Here is an 8,132-nt window from a genome sequence, read left to right on the forward strand (position 1 = left end):
CTCAATGGACATGAGTTTGAGCAAGCTCCGGGAGTTGGTGATGAACAGGGAGGCCTGGCGTGCTGCAGTTCATGGGGTCTCAAAGAGTCAGACACAACTGAGTGACTGAACTGAACTGAACTGTTTATATTCCATTTCTGAGCATAGACATCACTTTTCCTGGTAATCTTCCCTCAACAAAGTAGTTTGGGCTTCTCATCTATGTTTTTCTTTTCCCAAAACAAGTATTTTCTCTCTGTAATACATTTATCCTATATTATAGTATATGTAACTATCTTCCCAGCTAAGAAATAGTGCTGTATTGTACCCAAATACTAAATTGACCCATCTGTGAATAGGTATTGTCCTCTTTCATCAACTCCTGGGTGTGAGTTTATAAAGAGGAGCTAGTGAAAGTGGTGGATACATAGGGGATCTAGAATGTTTGTTTCTGTAGCTTATTTGTGTACTCTGATCCTGTTCATGTTTAGTCTTGCTGTTGTTGTTCAGGCACTAAGGCATGTCCACCACTTTGTGACTTCATGGATTGTAGCACGTCAGGCAGGCCTCCCTGTCCTTCATCTTCTCCCAGAGTTTGCTCAAACTCATGTCCACTGAGTTGGTGGATGCCACCCAACCATCTCATCCTCTATTGTCCCCTTCTCCTCCTGCTTTCAATCTTTCCCAGGATCTGTTTTTGTTTTTGTTTTTGTTTTTCCAGCTCTTTGCATCAGGTGGCCAAAGCGTTGGAACTTCAAATTCAGCATCAGTCCTTTCAATGAATATTCAGGGTTGAATACCATTAGGGTTGACTAGTTGGATCTCCTTGTAGTCCAAGGAACCCTCAAGAGAGTCTTCTCCAGCACCAAAATTTGAAAGCATCAATACTTTGGCACTCATTCTTCTTTATGGTCCAACTCACATCCATACGTGACTATTGGAAAAATTATAGCTTTGACAAGATGGACATTTGTTGGAAAAGTGATGTCTCTGGTTTTTAATATGCTGTCTAGGTTTATCATAGTTTTTCTTCCAAGGAGCAAGTGTCTTTTAATTTCATGGCTGCAGTCACCATCTGCAGTGATTTTGGAGCCCCCCAAAATAAAGTCTCTCACTGTTTCCACTGTTTACCCATCTATTTGCCATGAAGCGATGGGACTGGATGCCATGATCTTAGTTTTTGAATGATGAGCTTTCAGCGAGCTTTTTTACTCTCCTCTCTCACCCTCATCAAGAGGCTCTTTAGTTCCTCTACCCTTTCTGCCATTAGCATAGTATCATTTGCATAGCCAAGGCTGAAATTTCTCCTGACAATCTTGATTCCAGCTTATGCTTCATCTAGCCTGGCATTTCACATGATGTACTCTGAAACAAAAAAGAAGATTCTTTCATGAAAATTGTTATATCTAGCATTATATCATAATTATCTGTTTACTTGTTAAATTTCCCCCAATAACCTCTTTAAGATGTGGGGCTATAACTGACTCATCTTTGGAGCTCAGGTAGCAGCTAGCATAGGACTCACTGTGGATACCCAGTACTTTTCTGGTATTATCACCTACTTCTTTACCTTCTCAGAGTGCTATCTTGACTGCCCTGTTTAAATCTGCAATCCCCCTTCACATCCCACTCTGTCAACCCCCTCAGGCCGCTCCAACTTTCCCTCTGACACAGCACTGTGACCTTTTAACATCCATTTCACACACTCACTTATTGTTAGTGTTTCTTGTCTGGCTCTCCCTGCTATGGCATAAACTCCACAAGGTCAAAATACTTTGTTCACTGTGGTATCCCAAGAACCTAAAACAGTGTCAGTAATATAGAATGTTTTCAATAAGTATTGGTAAATTAATGAATAAATTAGGTTATTTTATGATACACAAAATGCACAAAAACTGATGACCAGGAATATATCAGAGCCATGAATAGTGCAAGAAAGTCACAGAGAATATGTCAGGATGGGGATTTCCTGTAAGCTAAAATTCAGGGCATTTATAGATGATGCTTTCTCTCTCCTCAGCCTATAAAAGACAAATGCTCCTATGTCTCTCTAGAACTGCACTCTTAAATACTGTAACCACTACCTATGGAACATGTGAAATGCGGCTAGTCTGAATTGAGATATGATGTAAGTGTAAAACACACACCAGATCTCAAAATCCAAGTCTGAATAAACATAAAATATCTTATTAGCATTTTTATATTGATTATATACTGAAATGGTGATTTTTTATATTAATATATTAGGTTGTCTTGGTCTGTTTGGACTTCTATAGCAAATTACACAGACTTGGTGACTTTTAAACAACAGAAATTTATTTCTCACAGTTCTGGAGGCTGGAAAATCCAAGACACAGGTGTCAACAGACTTGACTTCTGGTCCGAGCCCACATCTTGGTACGGAGACAGCCACCTTCTCTCTGTGTCCTCACAGGGAGAAAGGGGAAAAGAGAGTTTTCTGAGATCTCTTTTACAAGAGCACCCATCCCATTCCAGAGGGCTCTGCCCTGCTGACCAACTGAAGGCCTCTCACATCCTCCAGTGCAGGGCCTGGAGCAGTTGATACCTACTGAATAAAATTAAAGACTCTCTACATCACCCCCTGTAAGGGATGAAGTTACACCCCGGTGACTGTTCTCAGGGCCTCTGCTAGAACACTGCTCCCTCCTCCCTCCCTGGTCACATGCTGCTTGAGCATTCTTCAACTTTTAACTTTAAGAGTTTATTCAGGGAACATTTCGTGACTATCTAAATTAGGTTGTGTCCTTCCATAATAAGTTTTAATAGAAATCTTTTTTCTCATTTATGTCAATTTCAACTCTACTCTCAACACTATAAACTGTACACAGAGTCTGGATTTTGCTGTTGCTCTTTTAAGTGATAAGTAATGAGTAAATAATTACATAAATGATGAGTCGCTACACACCTTTTTGTCAATAGTTACAAAAAAAGTAAAACATGATTAGCATCATAAAGTACACAATTTCCACCAAGTAAAATAAAACCCATTATAATCCAATTGGAATAAAACTCAAAGTCACAGGTGATCATATCCCAGAATCAGAAAATCCTTGATCTAAAAGACACATCAGAACCTCTAGATCAGAGGTTCGAATCTATCCTATTTTCTTCATTCATTCATTCTTTCTTTTTTCACTCATCTGAGTAATAAAGACATAAGTTATTGTGGTGTAGAAACTAGGAGCTTGGGCTCTGAAATCAGACCACCTGAGTTGGAGTCCAGAGTTTGCCATTTGTTGGGTGTATAACATCGGGCATGTTACTTAATCTCTGTGCCTCAATTTTCTCACCTTAAAATGGTGATAGAAACAGTATTACCTTTATAAAGATGTACATGTAAAATGTTCAAACTTTATCTGATACACAGTAGTACATAAAAAATTACCTATTAAATAATTGGGGAAAAAAAAGAAAAAAATTACCTATTACCTTTACTACTGTTCATCAAGCACTATAATAAATACTGGGAATACATAAGTAAGATTGGAACCCCAATTTCAAGTGCTCACAGCCTGAGAGTAGAGGTTTAAAATCTAAGAATCTCAGGTCCAGAGAGATTTTACATACTAACGTCTTCTAATGAGAACATCTCTTTCCTAACATATGGAGAAAAAAGTTGTATTTATACAAATGAAGTCATGTTATTATTAGCAGTAACTACTAAGATTATCAATGCACCTGTGTGTACATAATTTATGTAAAATCAAATATATTCACATATTATTTTCTAGATGGGCATGGCAAATAGAATCTACTCAGTTCAGTTCAGTCGCTCAGTCTTGTCTGACTCTTTCCGACCCCATGAATCGAAGCACGCCAGGCCTCCCTGTCCAACTCCAACTCCCGGAGTTTACTCAAACCCACGTCCATCAAGTCAGTGATGCCATTCAGCCATCTCATCCTCTGTCGTTCCTTTATCCTCCTGCCCCCAATCCCTCCCAGCATCAGGGTCTTTTCCAATGAGTCAACTCTTCGCATGAGGTGGCCACAGTACTGGAGTTTCAGCTTCAGCATCAGTCCTTCCAATGAACACCCAGGACTGATCTCCTTTAGGATAGACTGGTTGGCTCTCCTTGCAGTCCAAGGGACTCTCAAGAGACTTCTCCAACACCACAGTTCAAAAGCATCAATTCTTCGGTGCTCATCTTTCTTAACAGTCCAACTCTCACATCCATACATGACTACTGGAAAAACCATAGCCTTGACCAGATAGACCTTTGTTGGCAAAGCAACGTCTCTGCTTTTTAATATGCTATCTAGGTTGGTCATAACTTTCCTTCCAAGGAGTAAGCATCTTTTAATTTCATGGCTGCAATTACCATATGCAGTGATTTTGGAGCCCCCCCAAAATAAAGTCTGACACTGTTTCCACTGTCTCCCCATCTATTTCCCATGAGGTGATGGGACCAGATGCCATGATCTTAGTTTTCTGAATGTTGAGCTTTAAGCCAATTTTTTCACTCTCCTCCTTCACTTTCATCAAGAGGCCCTTTAGTTCCTCTTCACTTTCTGCCATAAGGGTTGTATCATCTGCTATCTGAGGTTATTGATATTTCTCCCGGCAATCTTGATTCCAGTTTGTGCTTCTTCCAGCCCAAAGTTTCTCATGCTGTACTCTGCATAGAAGTTAAATAAGCAGCATGACAATATACAGCCTTGATGTACTCCTTTTCCTATTTGGAACCAGTCTGTTGATCCATGCCCAGTTCTAACTGTTGCTTCCTGACCTGCATACAGGTTTCTCAAGAGGCAGGTCAGGTGGTCTGGTATTCCCATCTGTTTCAGAATTTTCCACAGTTTATTGTGATCCACACAGTTGAAGGCTTTGGCATAGTCAATAAAGCAGAAATAGATGTTTTTCTGGAATTCTCTTGCTTTATTGATGATCCAGCAGATGTTGGCAATTTGATCTCTGGTTCCTCTGCCTTTTCTAAAACCAGCTTGAACATCTGGAAGTTCATGGTTCATGTACTGCTGAAGCCTGGCTTGGAGAATTTCGAGCATTAATTTACTATCATGTGAGATGGGTGCAATTTTGAAGTAGTTTGAGCATTCTTTGAGATTGCCTTTCTTAGGGATTGGAATGAAAACTGACCTTTTCCAGTCCTGTGGCCCCTGCTGAGTTTTCCAAATTTGCTGGCATATTGAGTGCAGCACTTTCACAGCATCATCTTTCAGGATTTGAAATAGCGCAAATGGAATTCTATCACCTCCACTAGCTTTGTTGGTGCTTTCTAAGTCCCACTTGACTTCGCACTCCAGGATGTCTGGCTCTAGGTGAGTGATCACACCATTGTGATTATCTGGGTCGTGAAGATCTTTTTTGTATAGTTCTTCTGTGTCTTCTTGCCACCTCTTCTTAATATCTTCTACTTCTGTTAGGTCCATACCATTTCTGTCCTTTATCAAACCCATCTTTGCATGAAATATTCCCTTGATATCTCTAATTTTCTTGAAGAGATCTCTAGTCCTTCCCATTCTGTTGTTTTCCTCTAAGGAGCAGCAGCTGTGCAGGAGCAGGAAGGCTGAGAGGAGCGACTCCATGTTCAAGGTCAGGAGGGGCAGCCGTGAGAAGATACCCCTCATCCAAGGTAAGGAGCAGCATCTGCACTTTGCTGGAGCAGCCGTGAAGAGATACCCCTCATCCAAGGTAAGAGAAACCCAAGTAAGACGGTAGGTGTTGCGAGAGGGCATCAGAGGGCAGACACACTAAAACCGTAATCACAGAAACTAGCCAATCTGATCACAGGACCACAGTCTTGTCTAACTCAGTGAAACTAAGCCATGCCGTGTGGAGCCACCCAAGATGGACGGGTCATGGTGGAGATGTCTGACAGAATGTGGTCCACTGGAGAAGGGAATGGCAAAGCACTTCGGTATTTTTGCCTTGAGAACCCCATGAGAAGTATGAAAAGGCAAAATGTAGGACACTGAAAGATGAACTCCCCAGGTGGGTAGGTGCCCAATATGCTACTGGAGATCAGTGGAGAAATAACTTCAGAAAGAATGAAGGGATGGAGCCAAAGCAAAAACAATGCCGAGTTGTGGATGGGACTGGTGATAGAATCAAGGTCCGTTGCTGTAAAGAGCAATATTGCATAGGAACCTGGAATGTTAAGTCCATGAATCAAGGCAAATTGAAAGTGGTCAAACAGGAGATGGCAAGAGTGAATGTCGACATTCTAGGAATCAGTGAACTAAAATGGACTGGAATGGGTGAATTTAATTCAGATGACCATTATATCTACTACTGTGGGCAGGAATCCCTTAGAAGAAATGGAGTAGCCATCATGGTCAACAAAAGAATGCAAAATGCAGTACGTGGGTGCAATCTCAAAAACAACAGAATGATCTCTGTTCGTTTCCAAGGCAAAGCATTCAATATCACAGTAATCCAAGCCTATTCCCCAACCAGTAACACTGAAGAAGCTGAAGTTGAACTGTTCTATGAAGACCTACAGGACCTTCTACAACTAACACCCAAAAAAAGATGTCCTTTTCATTATAGGAGACTGGAATGCAAAAGTAGGAAGTCAAGAAACACCTGGAGCAACAGGCAAATTTGGCCTTGGAGTACAGAATGAAGCAGGGCAAAAGCTAATAGAGTTTTGCCAAGAGAATGCACTGGTCATAGCAAATACCTTCTTCCAACAACACAAGACAAGACTCTACACATGGACATCACCAGATGGTCAACACTGAAATCAGATTGATTATATTCTTTGCAGCCAAAGATGGAGAAGCTCTATACAGTTAGCAAAAACAAGACCGGGAGCTGACTGTGGCTCAGATCATGAACTCCTTATTAACAAATTCAGACTTAAACTGAAGAAAGTAGGGAAAACCACTAGACCATTCAGGTATGACCTAAATCAAATACCTTATGACTATAAAGTGGAAGTGAGAAATAGATTTAAGGGACTAGATCTGATAGAGTGCCTGATGAACTATGGACAGACGTTCGTGACATTGTACAAGAGACAGGGATCAAGATCATCACCATGGAAAAGAAATGCAAAAAGGCAAAATGGCTGTCTGAGGAGGCCTTACAAATAGCTGTGAAAAGAAGAGAAGTGAAAAGCAAAGGAGAAAAGGAAAGATATTCCCATTTGAATGCAGAGTTCCAAAGAAGAGCCAGGAGAGATAAGAAAGCCTTCCTCAGCGATCAATGGAAAGAATCTACTAGACATATTTAAAATTAACTACATAATACCAGACAATACACTCCCCACAAGTGTGATGTAACCTTATTTTTCATATTGCCTTAATCACTTCCAAGTTTTGTGTCCTTTTTAGAACGAAAAAGAAAGAATATATTTAATTAAAAATGCATAAAAGAACCAGGAGTAGTAATCTGGCTTAGAAGACATAATCTAAATCTAATCATGAAAAAAAAAATCAGACAAACCCCAAATAAAAGATATTCTATTAAAAACAAACAAAAAAAGGATTGAATTTTCAAAATGTCAGTGCAATTAAAGACAAAGCCTTTAGATATATTCCAGTTTAAAGAAGGCTAGAGAGACGTGACAAATAAATGCAATACCTGAGCGTATACTATCCAGTACCGAGGGAGAGAGAGAAATGCTCTAAAGAACACTTGGGGTCAACTGGCAAAACTGAATATGCATGATATATTAGCTGAAACAATTACATATATTTTAAATTTACTGGAGTTAGTAACTGTATTGTAGTCATGTAAGAGAATATCCTATTTTAAGAAATACTCACTGAAATATTTAAGAATAAAGTCACAATGTACACAAAATACTTTCCAATGGTTGAGGAAAAAACAGAATATAAATGATAAAGCAAGTGGGGTAAAATACTAACACATGTATTATGTTAGGTAAGTCTATTAATAAGCATAGGTAACCACGTACAAACATTTAGACAGTAGTACTGGTAATTTTTCCAGAAATGTAGTATTCACCCTCACCATAAAAAGTTTTCAAAATCTGTATTTTCAGATACTTAAATACATCCAACAACAACAATAACAACAAAATACTTATCTAAATAATTATAGTTTTTGCATGTGGCTAAGATTAGTAATATCTATTTATAATAATTATTATTAATAATCAAATATCAACCTACCAAAACTAAGCTATCCAGATTACTTTTTTAAA

The sequence above is a fragment of the Cervus canadensis genome, chromosome 11, assembly GCF_019320065.1.
Source record: "Cervus canadensis isolate Bull #8, Minnesota chromosome 11, ASM1932006v1, whole genome shotgun sequence".
In the NCBI taxonomy this organism is placed as follows: domain Eukaryota; kingdom Metazoa; phylum Chordata; class Mammalia; order Artiodactyla; family Cervidae; genus Cervus; species Cervus canadensis.